The 16,561-nt window shown below is 37.9% G+C and overlaps 1 pseudogene; it reads right to left on the bottom strand.

Moving 5' to 3' along the window:
* Positions 1 to 1,762: 1,762 nt before the first annotated feature.
* LOC132762221 (U2 spliceosomal RNA) lies at positions 1,763 to 1,934 on the bottom strand (annotated as a pseudogene).
* Positions 1,935 to 16,561: the final 14,627 nt, after the last annotated feature.

Here is a 16,561-nt window from a genome sequence, read left to right as displayed (position 1 = left end):
TATTTGAAAGACCACATCACCTAATATAAACCAATACATGTTTTGAGATCTGCAGGGTATGACTTTCTTCTAGTCTCACCATCTTCAGGGGTGCAGTTGGGAAGGACTCAGAAAAGGTGAAGATATATTTATTTAGGTAAGCCCATTGAATTTTAATTATGGCACAGCAGTGTGTCTAAAGTGGTGTGCTGTACTTTAAACTTTATTGGAAACTAGCCATCCCCTGCCATGCATTGCTGTGGCTCAGTCTGTGTATATGTGTTTTGTGTGTATATATATGTGTGTGTATATATTTGTGTATATGTGTGTTTGCGTATATATATGTGGTTTTGCGCATGCGTTGTAATGTTTTTTTTTTGACTTTTTAAGTCTCTTCTGCTGTGTTTTTCAATGTTTTTATGAGTGATGGTCACTCATTGGCCTGATACATGTATTGTGTCCTAATTTGATGACGATTCATCCAGTGGTTTTTGCATTATGCTAATCCCACAAACAAACATTACATTTTTATATATATAGATTACATTTTAAAAATATTTTAAGTGTTTTTAACTGTATTAATGATACTGTTTATTTCTTCTTTTTTGACTTTTGTAAATAATGTTTTAACTTGATTTTAAGCATCATTATAAGGCACCTTGGATCTCCTCTTGGGGTATAAATTCAACAAACAAACAAACAAACTCTGCATTCAAATGTACTTGTGCATGTATGTACATATGTGTAGTTAGTCCTTCAAAGTAATTTTTGGGGCAGCCTTTGGTAGTGTTTAAAAGCTGTAGAAGAAGATCTCCCCACAACTTAATACAATTGAAGCCGAGTTCCTTGTATCCCTTGTCAGATTTATTTAAAGAATAAAGAGAAGGATACTCAGCTTTAGCATCATTAAGAAGGTTCCTGCTGCCCTAAATGCTGCCAGGGGAGCTGTTTATTTGGCAATTGTGCTGAGGAGGTGAAAAAAGGAATGTCTAATCCAATCCTAATGAGACTTCCAGCGTGGGTTTACAGAGCCAGTAGAGTTTATGATTCATCCTGTAGAGTGTTTCTCTTTCAAGTAGATGTCTGGGGCCTTATGATATTTTTAAGCTTATATCAATTTTTGGCTCTACACTGAGAAGAAAACACTTTTGTTATAGGTGCTTGTAGTACAAGGCTCCATAGCATCCTCTTTAGTATTTATTTATCTTATTTTGCTAACTACTGCACATTCCTGGTGAAAACCAGTGTAGTGTAGCAACTTGGGTGTTGAACTAGGACTCTAAACTGTCATATAATACAGTTTCTGAATCCAGATTATGTGCTTTGAACTGGATTATATGAGTCTACATTGCCATATAATCCAGTTCAAAGTATATAATCTTGTTATAAAAAAAAACAGAACACTCCTCCCAAAAGATGGACTTGACTTGAATTCTAAAGTCAAATATGAATTTTATTTTACATTTTATAGAGTTGCACAATTTTGGGAAAGTAGTATTTCTCCACCTCATCTTTTGCCTCATTTTCAATGTCCCTGCCAAGATGGTCAGGAAGGCTACACATTCAGAGAGATGAACTCACCTTTCATAAACAAATCACCTCAGGGGAGCAAGACAGGAAATACACATTAACTAATCCCAGACTGAAGCCTTTCCTATGTGAATACTAAGGATCTCATCATATGAGGAAATTTCAGTGTCCTAGAATGCTTTCGCCATAGTTGAGCCACAGAGCCCCATGCTGTTCACTTCTGGCAGGACTCAGTGGCTCAACTGGGGAAAACGTGTCCTGCAACACTGCCCCAAGTGTAATGGGAAACTGTTGCTGCCAGCGAGGTGGAGCCTGGGGTGCTGGGATCGCCCCGTTGCCTTGCCAGTTCACCATGGAGGCTGACAAAACAACAACAACAACAACAGATACTACACTTGATCTTAGCCAAAAGGCCGAGAAGCGATGGCTGACAAAACCAAATGTGGGACCTCATCATGAGATAAGGTCCTTTAAGTCCTTAACAGAAGGAGCTTGCCCACAGTTTCAAAGATATAACACCCATCACCCCCAATAATCACTTAGGAAACTCACACAGTCCCCTTCCTTGTGATCTCATATGTTTATTAATAAAAATAACTGGATGTGCTGAAGCAGAGGACCATATCTGCATTCATACAGTTCAGCACTTATCTCCTGGGAAACAAACAAAATCAATATGATGTGCCCATATGTATACCGAGGGGTTTTTCTAGCTTTCCACCAAATGTGAGATTGGGGGCATCAGGAAAGGACAATGCCAGCATATGAAGGGAATGCCATTTTGCAAAGTAGTTTTCCAGCTTCCTGAGGAGGCAAGAGATGAATTGCAGCCAGACACCAGGACACAGATAAACTCTGAATACTTGTCATTTACATAAAAATGCATTAGCTGAAATCACTCTTCATGAATTTAGTGACCACGAAAGGACAGGGGACCCCCAATCCTCACCTTGTCAGACACTCTTACTTTGTAATAACGAATTTTTATTTAACAATATAAAAAATACATACCATGCACACACAAAACATTTACAGTTCCCACCACCAACACAAGGATTGTTTTCTTTTACATTTACATTCTTTTTGAGACAATCATTATATCTTTATCTTTATACATTTCCATCCTGTATGCTATATAACATTTGTATCTTATTTCTTATGGCTTGATCTCCGGAATGATTCATAATGTAGTTCTTTACACTTGTCCATTTTTCTTCTGTTTCTCTCATTCTGTTTTCCTTGATTTTTAAATCATTTAATTTCACATTCATAATTTCAAATTCCATTTGCTCCACCATATATTGGTATCATTTATTTACTGTCCATTTTGATTTATCTTTCCATCCTAATACTATTATTGCTTGTGCACTTTCTATTATTGCTTCTTTTATTTCCCTTTTATTTCCCATTTCCTTTCTTTTCCCTAAAACCGCTATTTCCTTTGTTATGACCCACTCATTTCCTAGTATTTGATTTGACTCATTTTGTTTAGTCTGCCAAAAATATTGTACATATTCACATTCCCACATCATGTGCATAAACAGCTCTTTCTGATGGCATCCATGCCAGCACTGACTACTTCCCTTTTTATAGTAGTACCCTAATTGGCAGGGTGTATGATACCATTTGTGCAACATTTTCCTCTTCATTTCTCGTACTTTCTTGTACAATAGGGATGGTATTCCCTTCCATCCCTATTGTCTCTACCACATTTCTCATTTCTTGTTCCGAGATTTGTAACTCCATTTCTGGAGCAGGTGGGGGGGGGGGCAGGGGAGAGTCTGGTGCCCATTTGGTACCCATCTCCTTCTCTGCTGAGGGCATGCTGTCCCCTCTGCCACCCCAGGAAATGCAAACAAAACTATTTCAGCTGTTGCTGTCCATGGAGGGGTCATTGTGAGTCACTGCCATGCCCCAGCATGCCATCAGTCAGCCTTGAACACCAGCCCACCAGACCAGATCTGCCCTTCATCACAGCTGTGCCTTCCGCCAAATGACTGGATGCCCAGCTGCATGACCAGATGCCCTACTGCCATATGGTATGAAAGGCCTCTTTCCCTTTTTTCCTTACCTGAGTGGCTGAACCCCTGCATGGAAAAGGGGGAAAGACCTGGAGGGTGTCCATGTGCCTTCTCCCCTCAATAGGTGCTTTCTGTCTTGCTTCACCATTTCTCTTAGCTATAGTCTCACCTACTCCCATATAACAACTAGGCCTGGGTAACAACGGAAAAATTTGTTTCTAAAATCGATTCGTTTTTTGGGGGTTTTTGTGTTTCGATTTTTAAAAGAATTCCATTTTTTTTCTGTAAAAAAGTTCAATATTTACGAAATTTCGTAATTCGTAAAATAATTACGAAACAATTACAAAACAATTACGAATCGATTCGTTAATGGCGGACGCAACCGCGCAATACGCTAAAAAACCTCCAAATGGGACAGGGGGAACTTCTGAAGCTTCCCTCTCCCTCTGTTGTTGACTGTTGGTGTGATATTTATAATTTTTTTTCACTGATTAAACAAACAACAACTATACAACTTGCCCCAGACATGCGGAAATAATAACGAAACGATTTCAAAACAATAACGAAACGAATACAAAATGAATCCGAAGCAATTACGAAACGAATTTAAAAATTTGTTTCGTTTTTTAGATGCTCCTGAATGGTTCGTTATCGCTTTGTTATAAAAAAAATAACGAATTTTTAACGAATTACGAAATTACAGAAAGAAACCGCCCAGCCCTAAAACAACATATGTCCTCTTTAGGAATTTTCTAGATCCACCAGGTGATTTTATGCCATGCTTTCCTATTATCCACATTTTCCTGTTTTCACAGTAAGTTCAGAAATATATTCCACATAGATATAGGGGTCATACTGTATAGCAGTATTTTTTATGTGAGGTTGCCTTTGAAAAGTATTCAGAAACTTCAGGCAGTGCTAACAGCTACATCCAGATTGCTAACTGGAGGTAGTTACATGGGCCATGCAAATTTCTTACTACAACCACTCCACTGGTGTTTGTAAGAATAATTTAAAATGCTGGTTATAAATCATAAAGTCCTAAACACAAGAACACAGACTATGTTTTTAATATAGAAAAATCTTTATGAACATGGACCATAAACAGATGTCTACTAGGGATGTGCAAAATTATCATTAATCCTCATAAGACAAATCAAATTTGTTGAATTTGTACTTATTATGCGATATCCAACACGTGGGCGTGATGCACTCCAAAAACATAAGAATCGAAACTTACCCAATTTTTTTAGTTTGAATGTTGTAAACCTCAGAAGCTTCCCAAAGTCAGTTTCATTTTCAGAGCAATTCTTTAAATTAATGGCCTCTCACTATTAGGAGAGGGAAATACCAGGGAGAAAGCAGTGTTTGATGGGAAAGGGACTGAGAAAGCAGATAATACTGGGAAATGTAGTTTAGGAAGACAAGGAGCCCTATGCCAGAGAATTCAAAAGGTCCTGCCCTAAACTACATTTCCCAGAATTTTGCTCACTATCAGAAAGCCTCAAGTAGGAAAGGGGAAAGATTTGTCTCTCCATAGAAGCAGCCAGCCAGAGTCCCAATAAATTGTTGAATCTGCAAAGAGGAGGACTGATTAATACTCCTAGTAAGGAAATCTCGGTGCTGAGCTGGGAAGAAACCCCTAGATAGAAGTTCTATTGGTTAAGATCAGAGACATTCAATGAGATGTTGTGGCTTTTTTAAAAACATTTTTTTTCTCAAAACATTTTTAAATTCCCTAAAATCAGTAGATGTGTGAATATTTCTGAAAGTTGGGGGAATTATCCCCTGTTATCTTGTGTCATTGTATAGAAAGTTCAAAGAGATTTATTTATTTATTTATTGACTTTATTTCTATTCCGCTCTTCTCACCCTTGCAGGGGATTCAGAGTGGTGTACACAATTGCAATATTCAATGCCGCACATTCAATAATGTAAAATACATCAATACAATAAGCAAATAAAACATAGAGATCATAAAACTGTTAAAACATAATACCTAGTCCTAAGGTTGTCATTTGTGTGCTACGTTGTGCTTATTCTATATTGCACTACCCAAATGCGTGATTGCAAAGCCAGGAGGGAGGGGGGCCAGTCTGATATCATTGGGGAGTTCCGCAGCCAAGGGGCCACCACAGAGACAAGCCCAGTCTCTCGTCCCCACCAGTTGCGCTTCTATTGGGGGTGGGACCAAGAGCAGGGCCTCCCCCACAGAGCTTCACTCTCTAACAAGAGATAGCTCTTATAGGATTTCTTCTTTAAAAAAGTTATTTACAAAAACGTTGATAATTCCCCAATAAACTGCAGCATGTTTCACCCCAACAGCCATTACAATAAGGGAGAAAGGAGCCCCTGCAGATTCTCCACTTCTGCAATTTCTATAACAAAAAGTGACAAAATTTCATTGCTCTCTTTATAATACAAAATAGAAACAAAACACCAAAGCCCCCTAATTTTATAATGAATTTTGAAACATTTTTTTCATCGGTCACACAGCTCTAATATCTACAACTGTTCTTTTTAAATACATGTACAACATTTTTATTATATATGTTAAAAAGATATGGATTTCTCAGTGGCTGTTACAGACTCTTAAACTACTTCCTTGAGCAGGTACAATGTTTTCCTTTTTGCTATCCTTCTATCAGTAAAAAAAATCCAACAATTCCATCAGTCTTTGTAGAAGGGATTTTTTTTAAATAAAATGCTTTTAGGATTATGTTATGCATTTTGAATTTTATGTATTTATTTATTTTGAAATGCATGTTTATTTTTTCTATTTTGTAGAAAGCTTAATTACATGTTAATGTTGTTGTTTTATTTTGTATGCAGTGTATTTCTTTCCCTTTCTAAACCATATTAAGTCCCTGTCTGAGGGAGAATATGAGCTATTAAAGATGATCATGATAATGGGAGCAATTGTAAACAGATTGTCAAAAATAATGAATAAAATTATGATAAATAGGATTACAATAACACAAATAGGAAAAGTGATACTATTTGGCACATGGGAAGGATATTTCACTGATTGCTAGATTCTGTGATAGAATCTGATTGCCCCAATTTTCTGCTAGCAACACTTGATAGACTGTGAAACTGAAATAATAACAACAACAATAAAATCTTCAGTTCATGCTCGAGGATTATTTGCCCGAGGCATTCAAAATCCTTTCAGGTGCATATGATTTCCTCTGTTGACTTGCTCTACTTCTATTTGTCACTGTGGACTGGGAATGGATGAGAAATTCATTAAACTACATTTTCGATATAGCCATGTCACATCAGGGATCACAACACAGTTGAAATGGTTGTATGGTATAAAATCTACATTGTCCAGAAATATTATGTTCAAGTTATATAAATGGTTTTGCTTAATTTATTTAATCCATTTATATTTGTGTTCTCTAGGCAATATCACTTAATATATCACTCTAACAAAAAAAAAGTGTGATGTGATTATTTCTTAGTTTTTGTTGTGTGTCTCGACTCATTTCTGATTTATGGCAACTTTACGGTGAACCTATCACAGGATTTTCTGGGACTGAGAGCATGTAACTTGCCAGTAATCTTTCATGGCCGAGTGGAGATTCAAACCCTGGTTTTCATATCCTTAATCCAACACAATGCCTCACTTGATCTCATTATGCATATATACATAGATGAGATTGCATCTATGTATATATAGATGTAATCTCATCTATGTATATACATAGATACATGAATGAATTGTTTTTATCTGGCAGAGGAAAATAACATATTTCTAAAAATATGCATAAAACTGTAGCTATTTCAAAGACTACACAGAGATGATAAGATGCAGAGAGAGAGGCACAAATGGGTGTACAGTTTTTTAAAAGCATAATTTGCAAATTAATGTGAAAATGATCTGACACAATTTTACTGCAGAAATCTTGCACCGTGTTTGGAAAAGGGCCCTCCTACATGTGAAGACACAGTCTGGAATATCTAAACCCCTGGGGATGGCCCCTGCTCTAGCATCACCCCAAACCTCATTCTTGCTGCTTCTGTACATTGTTATTGCTGATTGGAAAACAATTTCTCATTATCTCCTTTTGGTTGCACAGCTTGGAGCAGAAAAGCAAGAAATTAGCAACACTGGCATGATTTTAGCTGATTAAAAAGACTAAACTATTTATCACCTTCCTTCCATTCCCCAAGAGGAAAGACTTGTGTTCCACACCATCTCTTTAAAGACTGAGCTGCTCTCATTATTCTGAGCATACTGGGTTAAAAATGGTCACCCTTTCCTCAGATCTTTCCACTCAGTCTCCATCTTCACTCCATCAGCAGTCGGTAATGAATCAGTCCCTTGTGCCTTGGAAATCACACTCACCAGATGCTAATCTCTTCTCAATATGACTCCAGCCTCAAAGTTATTTACACAGAAACTAGCAGGTTCTATTGCCAGAATAGTGAACAGTGGTTAATGTTTCTTCTTGATAATGAGACTTAACTCTAATTTGAACTTTTGATCCTCATAGCAGTCATGGGTCTTTATTGGTGCTTTGATTATCCATGAACTTCTACACTATCATCTTACCTTTCAGAAAATAAAATATTTAGGGCTAGCCATGTTGGTGATGCATTAAAATATGATAAAATTCAAAATCCACAAGCAGTGATATCTTTTGTAGGGGGTGAACTCCAACACATAAAATACATTATGAACGCTTTCAAAGCTTAGTACTTGCCTTTTTTCTTCCATTTTCTCCCTTGTCTGTTATGTATTTAGGAATGCAGGCACCCAAATTACCTTAGTATAGTGCTTCCCAACCTTTGGCCCAGCTCCCAGAATTGCTGACTATTGGTCAAGTCAGATAGGACTTGAAGTTGAAGTCCAAAATATGTCGAGGATTGAATTTTGGGAACTACTGCCTTAGCATTTCTCCCGCACAGTTTTTCAGTCGGTTCAAGCACGTACTATGTAAGCCTGACCTAATTGTACCTCTTTGATCTCTCCCAAATGTTCTAACAATACATAAGAAGACTTCTTTTCTTCCTCCTCCTCCTCCTCCTCCTCTCTTGCTCCTCCTACTGCTGCTCCTTCTCCTTTTCTGATAGGGACAAGTTTATATGCTACTCCCCTTACAATACATTATATTGACTGTAACATCTATCACCAATCACCCTTTTTAGTCAAGCTCTCGTGCTTAGTAAATTTTGGCCAAACAAAAGCCAAGCAGTTGCTTAGAATTCGTTAAACATGTGTATATTTATTTACTTACATTAGGGAATCTATCCACAGAAAAATGACACAATGTATTAAAAACTAAGGTATATAGAAAAATACTCCAAGTTCTTTTAAAAGCCTGGTGACCCTCAAGAAATTTCAGCCTATATTTGTGCCAGTGCTCCTAGAGCAGTACAGTGGATGTGTCAGAATAAGAAAGAATATGTATGCTATTTTACACATTATTTTGAGTTCTGTTACTGATATCCTTATGTGCATCTCTCTCTCGCTCTCTCTCTTTCACACACACACACACACACACACACACACACACCATAGCTCTTTATGGTGGGGGTGAGGAACTATGATTCCTCTGCAGACCAATTACAGACTGACCCTGGGTTACAAACATCCGACTTACAAATGACTCATAGTTAAGAATAGGATTGAAACAACAGGAAGTGAGAGAAATCTTCTGAACAGAGGCACAGACAGCAAAAACAAACACCATAAGGCTGTTAACACTTCCCTGTGCTAGCCAAAGCTATATATATCTGGCTGGAGTTACACTTTTAAAATGTATGTGTTCTGACTTCCATATTGTAAAGAAGTATTAATGCCACCGAATGCCACCAAAAATTGCAAAGAACCTCCGACAATGCTAATTAAACTGCCACCAAAATGTATAGAGACTCTGGTATTAAAGTCTCTGTTAGTCTCTATTTGCGTTGTGAGGTAATTTTGGTAGAGTGGAATGCACCGAACGTAAAATCAATGGAGATGAGGCAGTTTTATAACATAACAAAGAGAACAAGTTTATTGTTGAACAAAGCTTGTGGTTGCAATATAAAGATGTTCAGCTTGGCATATACTTGATGGTTACAATATGACTTGGTTGAGATACAATTCAGGCTTTTGATGTTACAACTTATAAACTCTTGCTGTAGTGAAGGTTTTATTATTCAGTGTTCCCTGCTGTGAATATTCTCACTGTTTGATCTATACTGGATCAAATAATAGAACTCCAGTCTTCCACCGACTGGCAATCATACAAAGCCTCTGTTAGTTCTTTTAACCAAAGCAATCTAACGAGGTTTTACCCTTCAGCTCCCTAGCTGAAGAAATATTCACAAACACTAAACTAACTCTACACCTCTTCACTCCTCAGAGTCTCTTCCCTGACTCTGCTATTCTCTCAGAGTCCCTATCTGACTCTGCTACTCTCTCAGGGTCTCTTCCTCCTGACTGAAACTTAACTGTCACTTTCAAACCTTTTTCTCTCTAAGCTCCTCCCACCTCCTCTTCTGCCTTGTTTCTATGGCAACATATCTCTCACAGCTGGGCCGCTCCAGCCATAGGCAACCAATGTAAAACACAAATACAGATTTAAACACATTAAAATAAACACTTCTGTACACATATAAATTCAACTTAAAAAAAACCCTACAGAACCTATCTTGTTTGTAACTTGGGGACTGTCTGTACACATAAGTAAAGTCAGTCAGTCCATCCTAATGGCAGCAAGGTAAGGAGGAGCGCTATGAGGAAGAGGATATAAACTAGGAGGTTTGTCTTTTCAAATCTCAGTGAAGAACTGATGCAAGATAGGGTTGGATAATACAAAGTAATAAGTTGGAGCAGGGCTTAGAACAATATTGGTTAGTTGAGATCTCAAATGGGTTGTGAAGAGCTGAGTAGGAAATTCAGAGAAAGTCTCTCATATCAGAATTGATACATGAAGCTTACATGCTTTATGTCTCAATCTTTTCATTTTGTCTGGCAGGTATTTGTTTATGGACTTATAGGAGGAGAAAGGCATGCAATAAAAAACCTGAAGTCAACATAAACCACTTTCACATTCACTGTTAAAGACACCTTGAGGTCCAAGTTACTAAGGAGTTTTTAAAAGGTTGCGGGGAAAGGTAACTGACAGAAGCCAAAAGGTTGTTACATGACTGAGCCACTTGTCACATGAGAAACTGGTGAAAATGTAACACTAATCAAAACTACAATGGTATTCATCTACTAAGAGACCTCTGGTGTAAATCACCATTCTGCCCTCAGGATCTGTTCCAGTGAGTTGGGTGACTGAAACAATTAGTTAATTAAGTCAACATGAAGTCCATAAAAACAAATCACTATGAAATGACTACAAGCAACTTGTTAAGGTTAGGATAATGCAGACACTCACTTATCATTAAGAGCAATAGCTGCTACAGTGATGATAAACGACATTGTAAATGCCCAAATTAATTCACCATGCACAATTTTGACTCAGATTTCCCCTCCAAACACAGTCATTTATTCAAGAGACATCCGCAAATCTCTCTGAATAGCATTGGTTGTACAATTAATTAGCTGTAAATACCATGAAATCTTGATTTTAGCTTCTAGGAGAGCTGCCAGCATTCCATTGTTCCTTTTAAGAGCTAATTACCAAAATGTTATCTCTCAGATAGTATTCCACAGGGGTTCTTGTATGCTCCACCATGTAATGTTCTCTCTCATTGAATTCATGGAAACTATGTACATTGGTATACAATGTAGACATGCATAGATAACCTTCAGTAGACATAATAACAACTAAGGAGAGTTTGGTGTACATTTCCATTCTGTGTCAAATCGATTTGCTCCATTATTGAAGTCCATTAAAAAAGCAATATATGTATTTTCGGATACTTAGATGTCAAACAAGTAACATTCTTTAGTAACTAGTATGAAAGGTACTTGTAAATACTGAAGCAGTGATTGACACCTCTGGTGAGGCAAAATGGGATAAATTTCACTGCTAGCTCTGTGACAACTAAATATTGACATTCTCCTCAAAATCTAAGTGTTACTATTTTCCTTTACCTTTGGAAATGTTTTCTGAGTAGTGTCTGAACAAACAAGATGATACTTTGCTAAGGATCTTTGTAATCATAAGCTATGTGCCATATTCCATGTTGCGGAATTTCTAAGGACAACCCACAGTTTTTAACTAGGGAACAGAAAACAATTTGAAGATAACAATATAGGAAGAGCTCTACATGGCCTCAACAAATGTTCAGCTACTTCTGCATTATTTTAATACACTGGCCAAGGAGATAGTAAACCCACGAGCAGAACATGAATGAATAGACCCTCACCAGATACAAGGCTAATTGACTCTGACATAGGAAGTAATATACAGCTATCAGGACCTACAAGCCATTGATATACACTTGTCCTCCATCCATATATCCACTCCCCTTTTAAAGCATTCCAAGCTGGTCATCATCATTACTTCTTCTGGTACTGATTCCCACAGTTTAACTAGATGATGCATGAAAATATATTTCTATTTATTTTTCCCTAATCTCTCACCATTTGTCTTCAGTGAATGAGCCCAGGTTATAACACTGTACAAAATAAAAAAAGAAATATCTTCTTCATTTTCTCTATGCTGTGCAAACACCTTTACCATAGCTGTGTCTACACCTATTCTGGAATAAACTTGCATGGAACTATCTTGACACAGCCTGGGATCATCCCAGGACCAGAAAACCAGTTGGACAAAAAGTGCACTGGGGCCACTCCTACCCCTGGTCTACGGCCATAGGTAGTTCTCTTGTGCTTAATATCCCATTTCCTGATCCCATGGCTGTTGTAACCTCACTAGAATCAATGTTGTCAACAAACCTTTATGAGAGAACTCGTGTGGCTGGTCTATTGGATGTGTTGATGATGGACTGAACCAGATTCAGGGGCCAAAACTCAAAAAACACTGGAATCTGGAAGCTCTAGAGTTGCCCCTTATGCCATATTAACAGCTGAATGCAACACTTTTGCACTTTTGCGACAAATCCCTTATGCCATATTAACAGCTGAATGCAACACTTTTGCACTTTTGCGACAAGTCCATGCTATTTGGCCTGTATAAACAATGTCTATTTCTCACCTTTAATGCCTTTCTATTTAAAAAGCCCTAGATATTTAAAAATCTGAAAATATCCCAGATCATTATTATTGCCCTTTCCTACTCCATTACCAGCCCTTATGCATTTTCTTTGTTTCAGATGCATTGCCCAGAATTGCATGCAGTATTTCATGGAGATTCACACCACAATTTTGCAGAACAGAAATATGATAGTTTCCTTTAAATGTGAAATTTGTTTTAAAACAAAAACTAACAGAAATATATTGGGTTAAATTATTAGCTGGTACTATCAGCTATTTAGTTAAATATATTTAATACTTAAGAAACAGTTACCTAAACTTATTCACTTGTAACTATCAACCATAACAGGAAGTCAACCATGAAAACAAACTGAGGAAGAATTTTAGAACTGAATATTTTGAACAAATTGGCTACAATGACATGCACTGCTTTTAGCCAAAGATTATATCTGCATATGCAGTATTTTGGATGTTGCAGAAGGAGGTGTTGAATACCAATTTGTGTAATATCTCTCCTTATTGGAAGCAGCACATTTCCTATGAAAGAGAACACACCCATAGCCATTTAGTGACAGGGGAAGGGAAGGGATTTCCTATGTAGCATCTTGCTGACATTCTATCATTTGGGTAGATGTTGCCTTCCTGGATTTCCAGTGCATATTAGGTCCTGCTCTGAGAGGAAGGTAGCATATAAATTAAACAAATAAATCTTGCTGGAGATCCAGGAAAACATGCATGTGCACTTTTCCACTCTGTGCATGGCCATCTTTGCCCTCCCCATTAAGGCCCCATCTACACTGCCATATAATACAGTTCAGTGCTTTATATATGAGTCTACACTGACCATACAATGCAGTTTCAGACTGCATTTTATGGCAGTGTAGATGGAGTCTAAATGGCTGTGGGAGAAGGAGATGAATTCTGATATTGGAAAACTGCCTTATGCAGAGAGTGAAAGGGTGCTGTGCTCACTTACCTACTGAATGTGCAAAGTGATATCCCAGTATCATAATGCAGTTGTAGATGGAGAAGGCATTTTCCTGTGCATTCAAGTATAATGGTCCTAGAGGACTAGCATTAGGAGGCCTATCTTGAAATAACTGTTTCTGGAGAAAGGGTGCTGAAAAGGGTAACAAATACAACCAGTTGGAGAAGCACTATGATGAGGAAGAGGGGAGAAAAATATAGCATACTATACATAGGCAGAATGCATTAGACCTCTAAGATGTGCATTGTTTCTGTGTACCTGCCTTTTTTGTAGAAAAAGTATTGTGGAACTTGCACTAATCAATATCATTGTGATCAAAAATATTTTACAAACAACAGTATGAAAGTTTTAAAGTCTGATCTTTAAAAAAATGTTGTTGCTGTTGTTCATTCGTTCAGTTGTTTCTGACTCTTCGTGACCTCATAGACCAGCACACGCCAGAACTCCCTGTTGGCCATCACCTCCCCCAGCTCCTTCAGAGTCAATCCAGTCACTTCAAGGATGCCATCCATCTATCTTGCCCTTGGTCGACCCCTCTTCCTTTTTCCTTCCATTTTCCCAAGCATCATTGATGTTAATTGTAATGAATTTTTACCTGTGTTAAATGTTTTTAATGTTTAAATTATTTTTGTACTGTTGTGGCCATTGAATTGTGCCGTTTTGTAAACCACCATGAGTCGCCCTCGGGCTGAGAATGGCGGTATAGAAGCATACTAAACAAACAAACAAACAAACAAATAAAAATTGTCTTCTCCAAGCTTTCCTGTCTTCTCATTATGTGGCCAAAATACTTCATCTTTGCCTTTACTATCCTTCCCTCCAATGAGCAGTCGGGCTTTATTTCCTGAAGTAAGGACTGGTTGGATCTTCTGGTGGTCCAAGGCACTCTCAGAACTTTCATCCAGCACCACTGTTCAAAAGCATCTATCTTCCTTTGCTCAGCCTTCCCTATGGTCCAGCTCTCACATCTGTAGGTGACTCTGGGGAATACCATTGCTTTAACTATGCGGATCTTCGTTGCCAGTGTGATGTCTCTACTCTTCACTATTTTATCGAGATTGGACATTGCTCTCCTCCCAAGAAGTAAGTGTCTCCTGACTTCCTGGCTGCAGTCTGTGTTTGCAGTAATCTTTGCACCTAGAAATACAAAGTCTGTCATTGCCTCCATGTTTTCTCCCTCTATTTCCCAGTTGTCAATCATTCTTGTTGCCATAATCTTGGGGTTTTTTTAATGTTTAATTGCAACCCAGCTTTTGCGCTTTCTTCTTTCACCTTGATTAGAAGGTTCCTCAGCTCCTCCTCACTTTTGGGCATCAAAGTAGTTTCATCTGCATATCTAAGGTTGTTAATGTTTCTTCCAGCAATTTTCACCCCAGCCTTGCATTTTTCAAGCCCTGCACATCGCATGATGTATTCTGCATACAAGTTGAATAGGTTGGGTGAGAATATACAACCCTGCCATATACCTTTCCCAATCTTGAATCAGTCTGTTGTTCCATGGTCTGTTCTTATTGTTGGTATTTGGTCCTTATACAGATTATTCAGGAGAGAGACAAGGTGGCTTGGTATCTCCATACCACCAAGAACTTGCCACAATTTATTATGATCCACACAGTCAAAGGCTTTAGAATAGTCAATAAAACAGAAATAGATGTTTTTCTGAAACTCCATGCCTTTCTCCATTATCTAGCGGATATTGGCAATTTGGCCTCTCGTTCCTCTGCCTTTTCTTAACCCAGCTTGTACATCTGGCAACTCTCGCTCCGTGTATTGCTGGAATCTTCCTTGCAAGATCTTGAGCATTACCTTATTGGCATGATAAATGAGGACCACTGTACGAAAGTTTGAGCAGTCTTTAGCATTTCCCTTTTTTGGTATGGAGATATAAGTTGATTTTTTCCAGTCTGATGGCCATTCTTGTGTTATCCATATTTGCTGGCATATGGCATGCAACACCATGACAGCATCATCTTTCAAGAAAAAAAATTATAAAGAAGAAATTCTGCTCATTTTAAAATAAAAGCCCTTCTCCTGAAATCATCCCCGAATGTAAGAAAGCGCTCTCTGCATTCCTATGTTGTACATTTCCACTCTTCTAAATGTGCTGACAAAGCTGTCCTGAAAAACCCCAGCACATCCCCAGGTTTGAAGAGAAAATGATACTTTAGGGGGGTTTACTCTTTCACAGTTTTGGAGAAGCAAATGAGACACCACAGAATGCTGGGGGAACAGTTTCATATTAACTGAAAGTAGAATGTCCCCAAATATTATCCTGTCTCCTGTGGCTTCTTCTATTCAGTGTCCCTCTTTTAAGTAAATATCCTCCAGCAGGCATTTGGCAATGAAATTATCTTCATTCACATTAACCTTGAAGAAAGCTGCAATTACACATTATGATTAGATCAACAATGTTTGTGTGTGAGTGATGGAGATTCTGAGAGTAACTTTCTGCAGAATCCAGTTAGCAAACTTTGACTGTGGGGTGGATCATCATCCATCCAATATTTATTGGAACCCTTGGCAAGATTTTTTCAAATATCTTTTTACTGCCTTATCAATTTTATATGTAGGCATTGCAGGTACTGCATTTCAAATAAGACCTTGCAGTGTTCTTGGCAAAGAGGATTCTGGGGCTGCCAGAATTCTATCTGTATATATTATTTAGCATTTTTTCATGCTCCTGATTGTTAGGCAGTTTTTACGCTCAGTGCATTCATCTCATCTCGTCATTTCAAATGGCAAGCCATCAGTTTCCTAACTTATGGCAAGTTGCCATTGTTTAGTGTGAACAGCACATTACACAGGGAAACATGAACCCCATGTAATGAACTCAGAAGCACTGCATGGCCAACTGTAGAAAGAATGCATATTGCAACATATTTTCAGTTTATCACAAGTACATGACTGTCTCCTAGTGCCAGAGATGAAGATGTC

This window comes from Anolis sagrei, chromosome 1, assembly GCF_037176765.1.
Source record: "Anolis sagrei isolate rAnoSag1 chromosome 1, rAnoSag1.mat, whole genome shotgun sequence".
NCBI lineage: Eukaryota > Metazoa > Chordata > Lepidosauria > Squamata > Dactyloidae > Anolis > Anolis sagrei.
This window is presented reverse-complemented; position numbering and strand designations above follow the sequence as displayed.